This window comes from Lagenorhynchus albirostris, chromosome 9, assembly GCF_949774975.1.
Source record: "Lagenorhynchus albirostris chromosome 9, mLagAlb1.1, whole genome shotgun sequence".
Lineage (NCBI taxonomy): Eukaryota > Metazoa > Chordata > Mammalia > Artiodactyla > Delphinidae > Lagenorhynchus > Lagenorhynchus albirostris.
The window spans coordinates 89,325,290-89,346,558 of record NC_083103.1 but is presented as its reverse complement, the minus strand read 5'-3'; the positions used below and the strand labels follow the sequence as shown (position 1 = coordinate 89,346,558).

General features: G+C 45.4%; 1 long non-coding RNA gene across 1 annotated transcript; it reads left to right on the top strand.

The window, feature by feature from the left end:
* The first annotated feature begins 429 nt into the window (after positions 1-429).
* Positions 430-8,619, top strand: LOC132525396 (uncharacterized). The gene is made up of 3 exons (XR_009542227.1): positions 430-529; positions 6,217-6,303; positions 7,940-8,619. It is a non-coding gene; the product is annotated as an uncharacterized LOC132525396 (long non-coding RNA).
* Positions 8,620-21,269: the final 12,650 nt, after the last annotated feature.

Below are 21,269 nucleotides of genomic sequence, written 5' to 3'. Positions count from 1 at the left end.
GCGTGATAGCTGTAAGTTCATCTTCATGGGAGCTCCCCAGGGCAGAGCCCCGCCTGTTCACTCCTTATTCACTGTCGTGTTCATGGTGCGGCTCAGATTCCGAGTTCTGTTAAAGATTGTGGAATGGATGGTGGGAAGGTCATCAGCAGCTCTCTGCTTAGGCCTCCAAGAAGACCCTTTCTTGGTGACTCACCCCTTCTCCCAGGCCCTGTGGGAAGGAGGGGCTCTGCCCTAAGCTCAGAGAACCACTCCTTGCAAAGGAAGAAGAGGATGGTTGCACAATCAGCAGTTCTGGAAGGGCACTTGGGGCTGACAGCTGCCTGGTTGACTCATGAAAGTGGCACCCGTGATGGGTGAGGTCTTTAGCAGCCCAGTGCTCCACCCAGGATTGGAAGACGAATCACGTGCTCCCTCTTTACCTTCCTCCCAGGCCCCTGAATGGAGCCCCGTCTGCTTTCCTGCAGCCACCCCACGCGGGCAGAGATGAAGCTGCTGTCTGGCAGCAGAGATCTTCTTCGCCATGAGGCAGGTAGAGAAACAGCTTGCTTCCCAAGGAGAAAGTGGAGCTTTGTAGGCACACAAGGGTAAATACTGAGTGTAGTATGCTGCTAATTAGCTGCACAAAGGCCATTAGCATTAATGAGATCTGTCTCTGTGACCGATTCCCTCTTCACTGAGCAGGCAGCATCACTTCTCTGGGCCAGGCTTCCTGGCTCGGTGATCTGCTGCTGCTGTGATACTTTCCTCTTGAATAAAAGACAGCTAGAATCACAAAGAAGCCCTTTCTCTTTCAACCTTGCTTTGGAACAAAAGCAGAAACTTCAGGTTAAAGATACACTTAAAAGATTGAAAATGTTTCCCATTCTCAGCCCTAATCATATCCCCTCCTCCTGACTTTGGAGTACTAGGCTAGAAAGTCAAAGAGTAGAAAAGAGGGATGATCATCACCAAGGTTTTGTTTTGTTTTGTTTTCTTTGAGCACTTAATATGTACCAAGCAAGAGCCATACATTACCTAATTTAAGCCTCACAATAACCACATGAGGTAGATTCTATGATGATCCTCATTTTGCAAATGAGGCGGTGAGGCTCAGAGCGGATAAGGAATAAGTAACTTGCTCACATTTCCACAGTTAAAAAATGGAAGAGCCAGAATGATTCAGCCATGCCGGAATCCAGAGCTCATGATCTTGACCACAACACTGCACTCTCTTGAAAAGGATTCTGGGAAGGACTATAATGAACAGCCTTGCCTCTTTAGAAGTAGGGGAGGAGAATTAAATAAACCAAAGTACTTGGTTATTGTTTATTACTACAGTTATTTATGTACAGTTTATTTAATGTCTATTATGGTCGTCTTGGTGTGGGGGATGTAATATGTCATCCTTGTTCCCATGGAGACTATCATTAAGTGGTAATACAATGGAAACATGACTATAATAAGAGGTAGCATGATCAATGGCTAGATAGGTACTGTGTATTACAAGGGTACGAATTAGGGCCCTTAATTGTATGTGTGAGGGCATGGGAACGGTGAAGCCATATTTTAATCTGTTCTTTCCAATTTTATTGAGATATAATTGACAAGTAATATTGTGTAAGTTTAAGGTGTACAACACGTTGATTTGATACACTTACATATTATAAAATGAGTAGCACCATAGCATTAGCTAACGCCTCCATCCCATCACATAAGTACCATTTTTTTGTGTGTGATGAGACATTTACGATCTCTCTTAGCAACTTTTAAGTATATAATACAGTATTATTAGCTATAACCACCATGCTGTACATTAGATCCCCAGAACTTGTTGATCTTACAATTGGAAGTTTATACCCTTTGACTAATATCTCCCCATTTCTCCCATTCCCCAGCCCCAGGTTACTACCAATCTACTATTTCTATGATTTCAGCTTTTTTTAGATTCCCCATGTAAGTGATTACATATAATATTTATCTGTCTCTGTCTGACTTCTTTCACTTAGCATAATGCCCTTGTTTCATCCAAGTTGTCTCAAATGGCAGTATTTCCTTTCTCATGGCTGAATAATATCCCATGTGTTCTCTCTCTCTCTCTTTGATATCTGAAGATTATATATATATATATATATATATATATATAAAATCTTCTTTATCCATTCATCTTTATTCATTCATCTGTTGTCGGAAACAGATACTTAAGTTGTTTTTATTTCTTGGCCTTTATGAATAATGCTGCAATGAACATGGAGGTGCAGATATCACTTTGAGATCCTGTTTTCATTTCCTTCCGACAGATACCCAGAAGTGGAATTTCTGGATCAAAGGTAGTTCTATTCTTAATCTTTTGAGGAACTTCCACACTATTTTTCATAGTGTCTGCACCAATTTACATTCCCACCAATAGTGCACAAGCATTCTCTTTTCTCCACATCCTTGTTAGCACTTATCTCTTGTCTTTTTGATAATAACCATTCTAACATGTGTGAGGTGATATCTCATTGTGGTTTTGATTTGCATTTCCCTAATAATTAGCAATGTTGAGCACCTTTTCATGTACCTGTTGGCCATTTGTATGTCTTCTTTGGAAAAATGTCTATTCAGGCCCTTTGCCCATTTTTATGTTGGGTTATTTGGTTTTTTGCTAATGAGTTGTATGAGTTCTTTATATATTTTGGATATTACCCCTTACTGAGTATGGGGTTTGCAAATATTTTCTCTCATAGGTTGCCTCTTCATTTTTAAAATTTTTTCCCTTGCTGTGAAGATTTTTAGTAGTCCTGTTTATTTATTTTTGCTTTTGTTGCTTCTTTTAATCTTTTTGAGTCTCTTTTTAAAAACATCTTTAACATTTGGAGAAGTGAACTGTAGTGGATAGAGAAGGCTTCCTGGAAGAGGTTCTAGAGCTGAGCTTCAAAGAGTCTGTGTTAGACGAAAATAGCAGAGGAAGGACATTGCTGATCAAGGTGTCACTTGGAGCACTGACATGGAGGTGAGGTACAGCAGAGTGTGTGAAGGGAGAACTATAAGTGTACTTGTGTTTGTAGAGAGTGAAATTTGTAGCAGATCGTAGTGAGGAATGAAGCTGGAAGGGGGGTCGAAGGTAGATCACAGAGGGCCCCGTAGGCAAGACAATTGAGTTTGGACTTTATCCTCAGCAAATGGGAGCCATTGTAGGACTTTCAAGCACAGTAATGTCATGGAAGATGAGACTGGCAAGGGCAAGAGTGGTAGCTGATGGTTCGATGGTAGCTAGATGCTATTTTAGTAACTTAGGCAAGAATGGTGGTGGCCTGAATGTGAACTATAGTAATAGGGATGGTGACCGGATACAAATTTGATAAACATCTAGCAGGTTGAATTGGCAAGTCTCAGTGGTTGACTAAATGCAAGGGGCTTGATGGAGAGAGAGGAGTCAGAGATAGCACTCAAATTTCTGCCTTAGGTAAAGAGTTGCTATTCTCTGAAACAGGAAACACAGAAATTTTGGGGATGGGGCATGGTTCAGGTTGGGCCAGGTTGAGTGTGGTATGTCTAATAGACAGTCAGATGTGAGGTAGAGAGTCTAAGGGAGCCACGTGGAACATCCTGAGCTTGATACCAGCTGTGATCCTGAGGATGTCTGGGTTCACCCAAGGTGGATACTGGTGAGAGGGAGAGCTGATGTGTAGCACCTGAACACCACCCCACCTTCCCAACATTCTTGTCCAACTACGTCTTCAGAAAAGAATCAAGTTCCTGTGTGCTGTGCCTGGGCTCATCACGCTCATCCTCCCTGAGCCAGATCTTTGCAGTTCTTCTATATCTAAGTCTAGACCTTTGGGATTACACTGGGAAGATCCACTGGCAGCAGGATAACTCTAGAATTCCTTCCTGTATCTCGTGGCTTGGAAATGACAAGGACTTGCTGAATCTGGTAATGAAGCTGGTGGGCTGCCTACTGTCCTATCATCTCTACCCTCCCCAAGCATCTCAACTCTTTCCCACTCTGCCCAGTTCTCTTCTTGTTAGGTCCATGTTGCAGGGGAGGTAGAGTCCTACATGGGTTGCTTATCCCATAGGGAGTCCAGCTGGTTAAAGAGGGTTAGGCACAGCCTGTCCTATGCGTAGGAATTGACTTTGATAGTTCTTTCCTGTTTCTAGCACTAGCCCTTTTCTCCCATCCCACCTAATACCATCGATCTGGTCAAGAGTAGCCAGCGTTCCCCATTGTGGCTGTCCCTGAGCAAGACAGATTTTCATGAAATTACATTTCATCAAAACTTACCTGTTCCTTTTTTACCTTTTCTTATATCACTTCTCTCTGCTTTCTAGATAGCTCTCCAATATGACAAAATCCTCATGATTATATCTGGGCCCAGCAGCAGCAGGCCAAGTAGGAAGAGAACAGCAGACGGGTTGCTGAGAGGTACAAGGAAGCAGTGCCATGAATTAAGTCTAACGGTCAGCTAAGGCTACAAACAGAGAGATGAATAGCAGGGTTAATAGTTGGGAGAATCAAGAGCAGGGCGGACCAGAATTAAATAGAAAATGTGTGGTGATGAACTGAGACCAACCCCTACCTACTTCTATCAGGAAAGAGATTTGAGGGTCTGAAGGAGTCTAATAGGAGCTGGTATCTGCCATCCCAGATGGCTCAGGCCCAGCCACTCACAGCTAATGTGATGGCTTTTACAATGTAAGCCAGGCTCAGAAAGGAGTCAAAAGCTGCTTAGCTCAGTAATTCAAGGGTAATTTTTCTGCAAAGAGCAAGGTCAAAGACACATTAAAGGGAAGGCTCTGCTTTTCTTAGGTGAGGTCAGACTGAGGGGAAAAATGGCACTCATGTTAGTGTTTTTGCTTCGAAGATGACTAGTAAGGAACAGCAGACTGAAATTAGAGCATTCACTCCTTCCATTCCTCTTGAAACTAGAGAAAAACCTTTATTAGCATTCTATTAAACTAAAGACTCTGAGTTAGCAAGACACAAGGGGAAAAGGAGGAGCAGACATCCTCCTACAGTGGGGCAGGGGTGGTTTTCAGAGAGAAGGGTATGGGATACAGATTAGAGAGTTTGAATGAGGGGATGCAAGGGATCATCTAAGTGGGACAGACTTTTGAAGGACTAGGCCTCCTTTCCTTGGGTGACAAAGAAGAATAAGCAAGATAGGAAGAGTCATAAACTAGTATCCTTCCTACATCATGCTAGGCTGAGAGATCTACCTGAGCTTTCAGCAAAAAAAATTGAGAATATAGCAACTGTACCCCAGTATCTGTTATATCTGGAAAGACTGGTAAGGCAGGAAGTATGTAGGGAAATGACAAGGCTTCTTTCTGCATTGCACAACTCCAGGGGGTACCATACACACGGAATTCACTGTGAATGATTCCTTCTAGAATTTGGTGACCCACGGCAGCCTTGAGTAAGGGAGAGCACTTACTTCCTGTTCAGCTTGTGGGTGTGGTGGGCACCTGTTGGTATTGTCTGCAGCAATGTTTTTCCTTCTTTTGATAAAGAGTGCTGATTTGGGGCGGGGAGGTCTCTCCCTCCTTCCACTCCACCCTTCTGACTCCTGATTCCATGAAGTTTCATGAGACTGTCCATCAGGGGCTCAAGCTAGCCAAATCTCTCCTTAGAATCTGAACCATTAGTAGAAATACACTAGATCAGAAATTGTTGGAGCCGATGTATTTTTTATGGCAACAACCTGAGAAGATTGTTTATTACTTCTGTGGCCACTGCCAACACTATGTGATACTTACAAAAGGTACACAGCAAAGGGAGTTGAGGCATCTTTGAGCAAAGAAAAAGTCACCCTTTTTCCAGGCGGACAAAATCCTGTACAGAGAGACAAGTCTTGATGATCAGAGAGCAGGTTAAATCCACTCTAATTTGCCCACTCAGTTGGGTGCCCCGATTACTTTCATCCACATGTATCCCTGGAGTGGTCCTGTTTCCTGTCCTTCCTGAAGGCAAGTTGCTCGGATTTTCTGTGTATTCTGTAACTACCCTACACCCTTCAACTTAAGTTAGCCAGAGGAGGTTTCTGTTGCTTGCAATCAAAGAACACGAAAAGATGCATGGGCGGAAAACGGCAGAGACAGGGTTGGGGGCACCCCAGCTCCCACTGTGAATTACTTAGCTGAGGCAGCACTGGGTATTAGCAGTATTAAAGATATTTATGAAACACCAGTGGCCAAGACAATAATAGAGGCACAGAAGATTATAAAAGTCAATTCTCTAATTTTTTCTCATAGACTAACACACACCTCTTCAAGGCAGAAGAGGAGGGATGCTGACAACTTCCAGGCGACACATGGCCTCCGTACCAATTGAGAGCACAGGTAAGGGAGGGGATGTAAAGGAACTGTGCCAGGTGGTTCACGTCAGCCCAGATGATCTGAAATCTCCTAAGATACCTTCTTGCTCTAGACTATAAGATTATTTATTTCCATCATGAGATAGTCAGTTCCAATGGATCAATGAGTTTCCTGTTCTCCCATGACATATTTGTACTATATCAGGGCATTTTGTAAGCTCAATCTGCATTAATTCAGGAAAGTTTTTTCTTTTGTACACATTTCTCTGCTTTTAACACCCCTTCTTTCTTTTCTATCTCCCTTTCCCCTTGATACTCAATGTAGCAGGAAGGACTGCATGCAGTATGTGGCTTTGGAAATGATCAAATCTAGATCTGAATACCAATTTGCAGTTTACTAGCTGTATGACCCTAGGAAAATGATGTATCCCTCTGAGTATTTTTTTTCATTTGGAAAGGCACATGATATGTGCAGTGGATACTTATTGTCTTTGCCCCCTAATGTCTATTCCTCTTTCTTCTGCAACAGGAACCCAATATTCTCTTGAGAATCCCCTCCACTGACATACAGTCCCGGTATTTTGCAAGGGTAGGGGGCACAGATGTCATACTCTTTCTCTTCAGAGATGCACAAGTGATCCAGGCTCGTCCTGTTAGTAATGGGCATTGTTGTGGAATCTAAAAAAAATTGATACAAATGAAATTATTTACAAAACAGAAATAGACTCACTGAAATAGAAAGTAAACTTATGGTTACCAGAGGGGAAATGGGGGTGGAATAAATTAGGAGTTTGGGATTAACATATACACACTACTATATATAAAATATATAAACAACAAAGACCTACTGTATAGCACAGGGAACTATATTCAATATCTTGTAATAACCTATAATTAAAAATAATCTGAAAAAGAAGATATATACATACACATATATATACATATATACATGTATGTATGTATACATGTATGTATATACATATATACGTATGTATACATACACATATACACATAGATATACATACATATGTACACACACACACGTATATATATGGCTGAATCACTTTGTTGTACACCTCAAACTGGCACAACATTGTAAATCAACTGTACTTCAATGAAAAATAAATAAATAAATAAAAGTATGGGCATTGTGTCTCCCAATACTGTGATTGGTTCATGGGTGATCACGTGACCGAATGTACGCCAATAAATATCAGGCCCAGGACATGAATTTAAACTATTGAGAAAGAGAGATTTTAATTTCCTCTAGGCTTAAGTCTGGAGCTGCTGGGAGCTACCAAATAGACGAACGCTGTTTCAGAGTGATTCCCAACAGGAGAAATCAGAGCTGAGAGAGGAAGAGAAGCTAAGTCCTGAGGACATAATTTTAACTGTTCAGTCCAGAAGGGCCTGACACCTAAAAGCCCTGGATTTGGATTTTTTAGTTATTTAAATCAATATACCTCCCCCACCCTTTTTTTTGCTGTTGTTAGGCTGTTAGAGTTATATTTTCAGATACTTGCACCTGAAAGAGTTATGATACCATTTATTCTGAAACATTTTGATAAGGATTAGAATTTAAGAATGAACAATGTCTGGATATCATGACATAGTGACGTTGATTATTTTCATTGTTCTTATTGTTGCTGGTATTTTCACAGGTGCTCCAGGGTCCTCACCTCCTCCTTGTCCCCTCAACCAAACTGTCTGGAGAGAGTCTACGGACAGGCATTTCTAGTGCTGGGACAGCACCGGGGCGGAGGAGGCTGGACGCTCCTGTGCCCTTCTGCTATCACAGGGCTGACCTCCATATGGCAGGGAGCAGAGTTCAGAAGCTGCTGCCTTGAAGTTTCTCTCTAGAGACCACAAGCCTAAGAGACCACCAGAAGTCTGCCTCATATCCCTCCAGCCATTCCCCTTACCACATGCTGGACTGGGTAGCTGGGATTCTGGGATTGTGGGACTGGGGTGGGGGTGGAATTGAACTTTAAATAAGCAACATGCTAAGTCCATTTCTTTGGAGGAGGGTTGAGGCAGCAGGAATCCAAAGGGAGAATGGGAGGGGGAGGGGTGTCTCTTAGAGGTGTCACAGAGCATGCTGGGTCTCCTGGCTGAGCAGGGCTGGCTCCTGCCCACAACCTTTAATGGCTATTTGATCCGCTCATTAGCAAGTATGAAACGTGGGGAGTCCAAAAAGGAAGAAGCAAAACAAAACATAAGTCTGCAATGAATAAACTAACAGATGGTGACTCAGTTCAACGTGCATCCAATCCACCCCACTACCAAGGACTTTGTTTGCCTAACAGTGGAGGCTGGGGATAGAGAAGGGTCCCTGCTGCAGAGGCTGATGGGAGGACCGCAGATCCCCTCCCCAACCCTCCCCCTATCTCTGTATGGGGACCAGATGGGTATTCTTGTTTTAAAGCTCCTTTCCCTTGGGCTGATCCTGAATTCATTCTCTGATCCAGAGAGCAAGGTCCTTGGGGGAAATGAGGTTGACATTGCGGGGAGGGGAGGGACTGTGGGGTGCAGCAGCAGAGGGGGATGAAAAGCCATGTGGAAGCTGAGGCACAAGGTCAGGGTGATGCTTCCCCCTCCCATAGACACACGCAGAATGAATCAGAAGGCAAGGTAGCTGGGGAGCTGATACTCAGATAAAGTTCTGCCTGATTCCAAAGCCTTCATCCTTTCCACTACATTTCTTGCTTCCAAAGCCTGGACCACTGCCCCCGCCAGCCTTGCTCTGCCACTGACTAGCTGTTTTGATCATCATCAGTTGATTCGAATCTCTGAGCATTGAGATTCCTCATTTGATAAATGGGAACAAGAGCCAATGGACCTGCCACTGTCGCTGTGAAGCACATACCAGTGTGTGCATGGGGAAGTTTCATGTAATCCTTGCAGTCTGTCCAGATTCTCGTTAGTGGCCATCACTCTTAGGGTCCAGGGTGTCACTGGCCTCCTCCCCGCTAGGGAGCCGACAGCTGGGCTATGTGTACAAAGAACAACCATCAAATGGGAAAAGAAGAACCACTCGATGAAACAGCATGTTTGTGCCAAACGTTGGCCAAGACTGACTGGAGACCGTGACTCAGGCCAAATCTTGAAACTGTGTCCTGGGACACAGATCACACGTGCCCTGACCTACAGGGAGAGAGAGAGAAAGACACTAGACAGACCTCCATGTGTACTTGTCTGACCAGCCACAGGGCGTGGGGTGGAGGCCTGCCTCTGACTCCCAGATGCAGAAAGAAACAGGGAGAACCAGAGGGGTCAAGCCTCGTTCTAGAAAGATCCAGGTGTGTTCATAGGAGAAAAAACTTCCAATACTCTCTTAGGTTCTGTTGCTCGCCTGGTAATAAAGCTGACATAAGACAGGCTAACAGGAGAAAAGCATACAACTCTTACTTCATATTTTTATAGCATATGGGAGCCTTCAGAGGAAAAATGAAGACCTGAAGAAGTGGTTAGGACTGAGAGCTTACATACCTTTTTAACAATGGATGATACGGCTTCCCTGGTGGCGCAATGGTTGAGAGTCCGCTTGCCGATGCAGGGGACATGGGTTCGTGCCCCGGTCCAGGAAGATCCCACATGCCGCGGAGCGGCTGGGCCCGTGAGCCATGGCTGCTGAGCCTGCGCGTCCGGAGCCTGTGCTCCGCAACGGGAGAAGCCACAACAGCGAGAGGCCCGTGTACCGCAAAAAATCAAACAAACAAACAAAAACAATGAATGATAAATTTTGGAGAAGTGGCTAGATGCAGAGATACTGAGAGTCAGAAACCTCAGCTCAGCCTGAACTAAGGCTCAGGTGCTACTGGAAGGATCTGTGGGAACAGCTCATATCCTCCTGTGCGGGGAATGAGCAGGACAGGGAAGACATGGGGGAGACAGGCAGGCCTGGAATTCAAGTCCACCTGTCAAATGACCGATAAATCAGCGGTGCTCAAATGGAAAGGCTGCCCTGTTGGACAACTCCCTTTGTCATTTCTTTTCAGTGGAAAGAAAATGAATATTGATTCTGTTCTTGCCTCTATGCTGTGCCCCTCAAATGAGTATGATTGCGTTTCCCCAGTTTAGTGGGTAACGTTCAGGTGTTTAAGGGCAATTGCATCTTCTCAGAGCTCAGTCTTTGAATTGCAAGCCTGGTGAGGTGAGAGTGAGAGTCTCCTGGGGTCTTTGCAGGTGAGCAGAGAGGAACTTCAGGCCTCAGATGGTGTTGGACTGTCTTGCATTCTGGAAGGGGAGGCTTAGAACCCGAGTCTTCTGAGAACTGGCTCAAAATTAGGTTTGCCAAGATGCTAAAGAATGGTTCCCATGGATCCTTGGAAAAGGTGAACCATTTTGTCAAGGAAGTGGGGACTCCTGGGCAGAATCTCTCAACTTTTTAGTGAGCTATTCCTAGTGGAGAATGAAAACTTATGCTTAGAGTCCTAGGATGTAGTCTGAAGCTGCCTGCTTCAGACACAAAATTATTTTTAACCTTGTGGAGCATTGTAAAAATTCTTAAGAATTTTGCATTCTTCCTGATATCATATATCTGTTTTAATATAAAAATAATGTTCTGAATCAGTGATCATCCAGTAAAGCTGATAGGAGAGGAAAATACAGCATAGTTATGCTATGGCTTGAAGGCTTGGTGCCCAATTCCCTGGGGTATGTTGTTTTGAGAACCACAGCCCTTGCACAATATATTCAGGTACATGGGACCCATGATTCTAAGCTCTGTGGAGGTCACTACTGTAGTGTACTTGCTTCATGCCTGGGTCACCCTCTCACTGGGGATGAGAAAGGAGTGTGTGTATTCCCACATCTCAGACCTCTCTGAATTCTGGAAAGTTGTCCCCTTGGGGACACCAGAGGCATTTGGTACCCCACCTCCAGGTAGGGATATCCCTCTTTCAACCTGTGAAGTAATAGGATATATATTGATATCTGCTCCAGGTTCCTGGCACAGAGCTCCTTTTGAAAGCCCTTGTAATTTCCTAAGTGATAAGAACACCAGGAACATCTCCTGTTCTGATATTTGTCTTTGACCCCGTCCCTGGCACAGCGCTCCTGAAACCCTCACAGTTTCCGAGATGATGGGCGTGTCTTCTGTTCTAATGAAGTGACTGTGGGGCGGGGGGAAGGCTCCTGGATGAGGGCTCCTCGCCAGGAAGACCAAGCCATGATTAGAAACTTGGCATTTTCAGGCCTGGCCCCTGTTCTCTCGAGAAGGGAGAAGGGCTAAAACTGGAGTTAATGATCAATCATGCCTAAGTGATGAAGCCTCCATAAAATCCCTAAAGTACAGTGATTCGTGGGGGAGGGGGAGCTTCTGGGTTGGTGAACACTTGGAGGTATTGGGAGAATGGTACACCTTGAGAAGCCCCGCCCTCCTCCCTGCACACCTTGCCCTGTGTATCTCTTCCATCTGGATGTTCATCACGACCTCTATCGTATCTTTTATAGGAAACTGGTAAACGTAAGTAAACAGTTTTCCTGAGTTCTGTGTGCGGCTCTAACAGATTCATCAAGCCTGAGGAGGGGGGCAGAGTCTTGACCTATAGCCAGTCAATCAGAAGCACGGGTGAAAACCTGGAACTATGATTAGCATCTGAAGTGGGGTGGCGGGGGGGGAGGACGGGAGTCTTATAAGACTGAGTCCTTAACCTGTGGAATCTGATGTTGTCTCCTGGTAGGTAGTGTCAGAATTGAGCTGAATGGTAGAACACCCAGCTGGTGTCACAGAGGAGAGAAGATCGTAAATTGCTTCTTATGGGGAAAACCCTCCACAGAGCTGCTGACCAGAAGTGTCAGAAGTGAAGTGTTCTGTGTGAGTAGTAAAGGGGACTCCCAGGGAAGAAACACAGAGTAGGGAAAAATAGTGTTTTTCCCTGCATAGGAAGGAAAAGGCTGAGTTTTTTCCATTACACAACCCACACAGACAGGGTCACACACACTGAGGGGGCTCCGAGATGGACTCCAAGGCAAGTTCACAGTGGATTTTAGTGATGTGGCCACTTCTCTGATAAGCCATGAAGGCTGCATGTGCATCAGTAACAGTAGTGAGGGGCAGGTGGAAGAGGAAGCAGAGCATGGGATTCATGAAAATATATTATCTTTTGTTTCTAAAATCATCCCCCTTTGTGTTATCTAAATAGACATTTATTATGGGTTTCCATAGTTACAAGTAGAAAAGGTAGGGAGAGAAAGGAGTGGAGTGTAATTAAAATGCTGACTTTAATATCAAAAGTTACATCTGGATGTTCTTCACCCCACCCCCTGCCCACTGCTACCCTCGCCCAATTCCCACACACATTTGGGGAGAGAGCCTAAAGGGCTAGGATAAGAGTAAAGAAAAAAAGAGGTTAAGGGCTTCCCCGGTGGCGCAGTGGTGGAGGGTTCGCCTGCCGATGCAGGGGACACAGGTTCGTGCCCCGGTCCAGGAGGATCCCACATGCCGTGGAGCGGCTGGGCCCGTGAGCCATGGCCGCTGAGCCTGCGCGTCCAGAGCCTGTGCTCCACAACGGGAGAGGCCGCAACAGTGAGAGGCCCGCGTACCGAAAAAAAAAAAAAAAAAAGAGGTTAACTTTGAGGCCACAATCCCTTCTGTCCGCAGGTTACTAAAAATGCCCCAGTTGTTTGTTCAAACTATGCTCTGCAACCCTGTGCCAGTAAAATGGCTGGGTCTGCATCCTCCTGAGGACCTGCTGTCCAGGAGGAAGTGGGGTGAAGGTGTCCCCTGTATATATGTTGTATGAGGCTGAGCCATGCCTGCTGAAAGATCCAGGGAGGAAGACCCAAGCCCCTTGAACTTGGGAGGACGGCCTGTCCAGCCATCATGCAGCAGATTCTTAGGGTATACTTGCTTGGTCAGGTTGTCGTCACTGGGAGTAATTTCCACTTTCCCTGTCATCTCTCGTCCTGCCTGGCTGGCTGGGAATGCAACGCCTGTGCACTGCTCTTGTGCAGACAGCATTTAATTTCTGTCGCACAGGGCTGGGGAGTCTGGCATAATGAGGTATAGATCTGTTTGGCCTGCACTGCAGGGAGCCACGGGTACAGCAGGGATTCTGGTTGGAGGTAGCCTGGTCGCTTGGAGAGTAACCCTGCCCTAAAGCTCTGAAAACAATCACAGTGCTGTGGGAGGCCCTCATTCTCCTCTTCAGGCTCTGACAGTACATCTTTTTCAAGTACGATAGGCAGTGTGGCTGGCTGAGAAGAATGCGGAATTTGGTTTCACAGGGCCCAGGTATAATTCACAGAGAGGCAAGTGGTGGGCTGTACCTCACAGGATTGTGGGGAGGAATAATTGCACACATCTGGGACGTTTGTGGCTGTGTCCAGGTAGTGCCAGGTCAAGGAACATCGCCTGCGGGAAGGGTTAAGGAAACGCGCTCAAGGTCCAGGTGTTTTCCATTCTTTCCCATGCACCTGTTTCCTCCAGATCCTGACCTAATCACTGTGTCCCCTGGAGATCTGATTCTGTGTAGCTGAGGAGAACGTGGACCCCTCCTCTGTGAAACTCTCTGTACCTCTCTCCCCAGAGAGAATTAGGGGTTCCTCCACCTCCAGCATCCAGGATTTCCTTCTATTTCACTTTTATCATACTGATTACAATTACTTGCTTACTCATCTGTTCCCAGCAAAAGGCTGAGCTCCACAAGGGCAAAGCCTGTGTTGTACTGAGTAACTGAAAATAATAGGAAATTGATGAATGTTTGGTAAATGAAGGAATGAGTGAGGCTGAAAGAAACAGGTTGTGCTGACCTAAGAACCTGATGGCTCATCTTTGGCTTTTTGGACACTTGGCTCCCCCAACATTTTCACAGCTTTTCCTCCTTAAGGAGGAATGTGAATCTGACAAGTCAGTACCTGCTGAGCAATAGAAAACTCATTGGCACTATCATAATGATTCTTATATTTCTGTAGAGTTCTTTACATTTTCAAATCACTCTCACGTTCGTGATTTCATTTGATTCCTAACAACAGCTCAGCAGAAAAAGACAAAAGGAAGCTGAGATTCAAGAAGAAGCCAAGGGACTTGTCTAAGACCATGAAGGTAGGTGATGATGGAGCCATAATTAGAATTCTAACTGTGTGGTTTCTGTCCGAATGCTCTTGAGGGGAATATATGATGTTATCTACCAAACATACCTTTAAGAGGCTGTGTGTGTGGGGGGGTGACCCACCAGGTGTGCAGGGCAGCCACTCAGCCATTTTTCATGAATATCTTCTGCATGATTACCTGGGCCATGCACTGGTATAAGTGCTGAGAATATGGAGAAGAATATGACACAGCCTTGACTTCAGGGAGCTTAGCGTCTAGTAGGGGAGGCAGATACATAAGTTGAACTTGAAGGATTGGAGATCTCAGTGAGGTCTACCAACAGGGTGGTAGGGGAGAAGAAGGGGAAAGAAGATTAGTCTATTGGAATTTGCATTTCCAAAGGTGGAAGAGTTATATGAAGGGAGGATCTAGAGTGTGGCCATAGGAGGGTTGGTTGAAGCTAATGTGGATGAATGCTGTTGGAGGTGATGATGTCAAGGAATTTCACAGATAACACTTTGGATGGATAGTTGGTATATATGTGAAACAGATGGAGGCAGGAACTGAGAGCAAAAGATACTTTTGAGCCAGCTAATAAAATCTGTAATGAATGAGGGGAGTGAAAGGAAGATGGAGGATAACTGTGACAAAGACAAATAAAAGAGTTAAAGGATAGTGACCCAGATGACATAACTTTCAAAGAAAGAGGCCTTTTTGCAAGAGGGTGCAAAAAGTGTTAGAAGGAAGCCGCTGGATTGAATTGGTGTTCTGGGCTGAATATTTTTAAGTTCCCACCCCTCAAATTCATATGACGAAGCCTTATCCACCAATGCAATGGTATTAGGAGGTGGTCCTTTGGGGAGTAATTAGGTTTACATAAGGTATTAAGGGTGGAGCACCTAAAATGGGATTACTGCCCTCATAAGAAGAGGAAGAGGGACCAGAGCTCTGTCTCTCCGAGTGCACACACCAAGGAAAGGCCATGTGAGCACACAACGAGAAAGTGGCTGTCCGCAACCAAATCTGCCAGTACCTTGATCTTGGACTTCTGAGCCTCCAGAACTATGAAAAATAACTGTCTGCAGCTTAAGCCACCCAGTCTCTGCTCTTTTGTTATAGCAGCCTGAGCTGACTAAGACAATCGGTAAATCTCATCTGTTATTTGGGATTAGCTAAGGAAGAAACATGGCTTAACAGAACACAGGTTTACTTCTGCCTCACGTTGCTTATCCAACACTGATCATTCAACAACAAGGGGAAGAGGGAGCTCTGCTCCATGTGGGCATTGAAGAACCCAGGTTGATAGAATTCCCTGCATCTTGAAATGTATCACCTGAAACATGTGACCTCCACAGTCACCACTGAGAGAGAAGAGATGGCCGGAGAGTTGTGCACTGATGCTTAAATGTCCTATGTCGTTTCTACTCACGGTCCAGTGGCCTATCCTAGTCAATGGCCCCAGTCACCTGCGAGGGGCTGGGGAAGTAGAGGAGCACGTAAATATTCAGTGAGCACTAAAGTTCTCTCTGCTATCTCTGTAGCAGACTCCACAGACTTGTTTCATTCATTTATTCAATAAATATTGGAGTGCCCATTTGTGTCAAACAGTGTGCTAGACGTTAAGGATCAAAAGATGAAGAAGTGCTTGAGCTTCCTGCCTAGGGAGCGTTTGTCAACGCTGATGCTTTCTTGTTCTCTTGGTGCCCAACCCTGAGCTCTCTTTGACTATCTCCTTCCTGGTTAGGCTCTTGGCTGTGACTTCTGTTAAGATCTCCTGCCTCCTATTCTAGACTCAGCTGTTTAAATGAAATCTCTTCTAGGCTACATGTTACATTGGGTAGAAGAGCTATAATTCTGGTATTATGAGCCATATCTTTTCCAGTTTTTCAGCATCAGGGATGTGGGAATGAGTAGTTTGGGGACATTAGTTTTCTACTGATGAAAGATGGGACTCAGACCCCCTTCAGGCAGATGTGTCCCTGGATACTGTCCTGAGCAAGAGCTTCTCCCATCTTCTCAGGTGCCTGGGATGGAGTGGTGGGTGGCATCTGGCTGTGTTTCAGGCTTGCTGCCACTAGGATGTAACAGGATTCCATGGGCCATAACTGACAATTTATTAACTCTGGAAACCAATATTGCACATAAACCTCCCCAGCCCTGGCCATCCTGCCGTGAGCACTCCCTCCCCGTTATTCCTATAAATCACCGGAGAGAGGCTGGGAACAGATCGATGAGAAAAAATTATACCATATCATTAGATTCCATCATAGACAACTTGAACTATTCCTTTTCTGTCCTGTGGTGTGAGGAATCATGAGAATTAATAGTCTTCCTCTTCTCCAGCGATGGGTTTATGACACAGTGTCACCTACACCTATTTCTTCCTTAAAGCCATCAATTAATTTTGGGTACTTACAACTACTCAGTCACTTGCTGAAATTAGCAAGCCTCCCCCCCAGCCCCACCCTCATAGAGTCTTAATGGGATTTTTAAATAATGATATGCTTTCCCAGTTTTGGCTTCCTTCTAATGCCTGATTCAGAATAAGTTTCTGCCTCTGACCTTCTGCCTAGACTCTTCTCAGCTCCCTGTTTCTAGGGAGGTATCTAGTACTCAACCCCAGTTTGCCTCTTCTCTGCAGATGGTCAAGATGAGCAAGCCTAAACTCACCGTGATTTCACAGTCACCGTCCTTCTCTGGTTCCCCCATTCCCTCGCTTTGGGGGATTCCCCTCTGAGATCTAACCCCTTTGAAAGCAAAATGGAGGAGTGAAGTCCTCTGAGCAAATAACCCAGGGGCTACCTCTCGGGGGAAACCCCAGTACTTGAGTGGCTACAATGCGCATAGGTAAGCTGTAGGTCAGCTGAGCAGATGATGGTAGTGGAAGGTTAGGTGGCCGAGGACATGGGGGTGATGCAGGGACAATATGGAGTCGGGACACAATAGTAAGTCTTAGTGTCTCTGAGACAATCAGCAAACATCTGCTGAGGATCTTCTATGTGCAACACATTGTGCTAGATGCTATTTTAAACTTTTACCTTATTTGTGTATAAACCCAGATTTTCTGTAAGAGAAGCAAGAAATTCTATCCATAAGTGCTTTACCCTAGTCATTCTCTGGTTAGTTTTTAGTAGGTTCACAGGGAGAGGAAACATCCTCTGGAATGATTCATTTATTTGTTCACACATGCACAAAATATAATTAATTAATGTTATATGGAAGGCAGCACTTGGGATGATTTGGGGTATACAGTGATGACAAAAACATAGCCCCAGACCATACGTATTTGCAATCCTGTATGAAAAGTAAGACTCCCAGGCAGGTATCTCACAATTCAAGGCAGTATGCGGTAAATGCTTTATGACTGGTGCAAAAGAAGTCTTTATTGGTGGAAAAGGTAAGAAGGAAAAGTTCGCTAGCTGGCTTTTTCCTGTGGACTTCTGCATAAACCAGAACCCCATCACCACCTTCCAATCCTACTAGAGTGGAGTCTGAGCCACCAGGCACAATAGCACCAGCCCAAATGACTGAACAGCTGGAAAAGTGCCCTGGGGGGCTCCTAGCACCTGCCACCTGTTTCTGAGATTTTCCACCTCGCACAGTGTCTAGGGCTGCAGGGGGACCTGCCATGTTACAGTGAGTCCCCACCCCAAAGCGGAGCTGATTGGTTGAGGTGAGAGCTTTGGCTGATTTTGTGTGACTCTTTCCCCAAGATTTTTGGTCTTGGGCTTGAAAGAGTGGAAATTCTCTCTTTTTGTGGCTGGACTATAAGATGTGTATTTTGGGAGCTGCCAGAAGCCATGTTTCCTATGACCAGACCAGAGAAGTAAGGGAAGTAAGCTTGCAGAGAGAGAGGAAAGAATGAAGTAGAGGCCAGGAAAGAATGATTCGAGATGTAGAGAAAGTCCTGAGGGAATCTGAGCTCCTGGTTATAGTAATTCCTAAACCCCAGCTGAATTCTTGCTCTTGGGTTTCAGAAGACATCCCAGTGTTCTTACATTAAATCTTCCATTTTGCTTCAACCAACTTGAGTTGGGTTGAGCATCTGTCACTTTTTTTACAGTGTTAAATCGATCGAAGTACACTAGGCTGCATGAAGAAATTACAAAAGAACTATCTGGAAATCCATTATCACAACTCTCAAAATCTCTCACCTACAGCAAGGAAATCATATATTGTCCAATTGTTGGAAATCAAGAGAGGATTTTAGAAGAGGTTGCCTGAGGAAGTCATGCTCGGAGCTTCCCTTCACCACAGAGTGGGAAGTATTTTTCCTGCACCTCAAGTCACAGGAAAAGCACCACTTGGAGTGCTTGTTATTTTCCCCACTGTTAAGGCATCCAGGATACTGGTGTCTGACTCCTGCCCATAAAACTTCAAAGGCAAGAAGGCCCGAAATCCCCTTTCTTTGTGAAGCTAAGGAAGTTGCCGCTGCATTGGGACTGGACTGGACTCCTGGGGTTTGTGATGGCAAAAGAGACAAGGGTGTTTTCTATGGACCCTGTAGGCACTGACGGGAGAGAGCACTGGCCTGAATCCACTGTAAGTTTCCCCGAGGGGGTTGTAATGGAAATCCCATAGGGAGAATCTGTGTGGAGTGGGCCTGGGGAGGGGTGGCCAGCGGGAAGTTGATGCAGAGCCTGAGACATGGGGATGCCAGCAGCTGTTGCCAGTGGGGCCTCTGACGAGCCATGAGGGCACCCACGAGAGGGAAGACAGCTTTAGACACCCTCCAGATCCAGAGCCCTTGAAGCCATTTCACTACAGTTCCTGTCAAGAGAAGACTTTCCTGCTCTTCTCACCTGTCCTCCCTCCCCATCACCCCACATGCAGAGGGGTCAGAGGGGTTGAGTTGAGCAGAGGGGGGTGAATGAGAAAGAAAAAGGATGCTGACAGCACCCCCCTCCCTAACTCTTTGGCGGGAGCCAACTGAAGTTGAGGCAGGAGGGAGAAGGGTTATCTTTATTGACAGAGACAATGTCACATGTTACCACTTTCTCTTCACTCTTTCCTTCCGAGGCCCACTTCTCAGCCCCCTGAAATTAGGTGGGACTGTATGATTAGTTGAGGGGAAGGACATATGAACAGAAGTGATGTGTGTCATACCCAGATAGAGGCACAGAGAGGGCCCTGTGTGATTCTCTAGCACCCTAAGGGACAAGAAACCACAAGATCAAAGTGGTCTGGATCACAGAGTCACCACTTGGAGGACAGCTGTCTAGTAGGGTTTCCTGACTTCCACTCTACTCTGAATGAGTCAGAAGTAAAATGTATGCATTGATCACTGAGCTTTTAGGGTTATTTGTTACCATGGCAGAAATTTATAATATCCTGATCACTATATCTTTGTATAAAGATTGATGTGTTGATTATAATATTGAAATGGACACTTTAAATTATTGAATCTAGATACTATGTGGATGACTTGAATTGACCTACAGTCTCTAAGAATGAACAGAAAAGTCAGAGATTTTGCCCCGTGTCAAGGGAAAGAACTAGCCATTGGACAAGTTTAAAGGGACAGTGGGAAAAAAACACAAACACATTGCCTTTTGAACATATCTCATGGGCCCTGTTTATGCAATGCAGTGGTTACTCTTGCAATGGGAATAATAACCCTTGCCTCGTATGTAAATTGCCTCATGTAAATTGCAAACAACTTGGCATATGTCCGGTGCTTAATAAAAGTCAGTTTCTTCCTAGGGGAAAGAGTGGGAGAACATGAAAATGGAAATGTAGAACAGGGGATATGGGATGTGGATGAAAAACTTCACCAGCTTTACTCTTCTGCCCAAGGCAGGACAGCCCTCCAGGTCTAAGGGTCTAATCTCTTCTAGAAATGCTAAAAAATAAAATTAATATTAATTTGTTTTAATTTAAAAAACGGAAGTTTAGAAAAACCTCTGAAGTTTAGAAAAAGAAGACTTTCTTAGAGACCCATGAAAACAGAATCACTACTGGCTAGGAGATCTTAGACAAAATAGTCAACCCCTCCAGACTCAGTTGTTTCACTTGGCCTAGATGACCTAGCAGGCCCTCTGAGTTCTAATATTCATTCTAGAATGAAACCACTCATGGGGAGAGAGGGGAGGTAGGGTGGTCCATCACACGCTGTGTACCCTTAGGTGCATGAGGTCAACACACTTGCGAGGGGAAGCTGGGCTGGAGAAATCTATGGCTTCGGGCGCTGCCCATCCAAGCCCGCTAACTCTGTTAATCCTCAAGCCCGAACTGTTTTCTTGGAAAGCCATCGTAAGTTCATTTCCCTATAGCTGGCACAGCGCAGTCCTCCAATCTCCCCAGGCCTGGTAGTAAAGTGGGCTTGGGCTCCAAGCTGTGCATGCGAATATAACACAAATAATTATCTTGCCCATAAAATACAGTGACAAGCTGCCCAGTGTAGCTGGGCCCCGTGGTCTTGTAAGATGAAGACCGGCTACAGCAGGCAGCTCGCGCCCCGGGGCCCCGCCCGGCGTAGCCCGGTTCAGAATGGGCTCAGCTGCGGAGGAGTATGTGCTACAACTGCAAAGGGCAGATTCTATTTCAGACCTGTGGTGTGTGTATTTCTTACTGACTCCTTTTCAAAAAGCGAAATCAATATCACGCCAACCAGGAGATTTCTAGGGATATAAACTGTGGGGCTGGGCGGGAGCAGGGAGGCTTCTGCCTTGTGATCAGTAGAGCAGAGCTCTCTGGGAGGTCCTGATCTGCGCTGAAGTTAGTGCTCACCACGCCGGGGATAAAAGCAGAAACGTTAGACGACCCCTATTTTGATCACCGGCTCGTGTAACAGGGCTTCTCGCGAGAGTTCTGGATCACCAGGGTGGGGGAGGTGCGGTGGGTGTGAGTGGTGGGGGAGGGGGCTGGGCTTCCTGGCGCGGACCTTGGGGGTGACCCTGCACAGGAATGCTGGAACAGGCCTGCTCCATCTTCTCAGACAGGGAGGGTTCTTCATT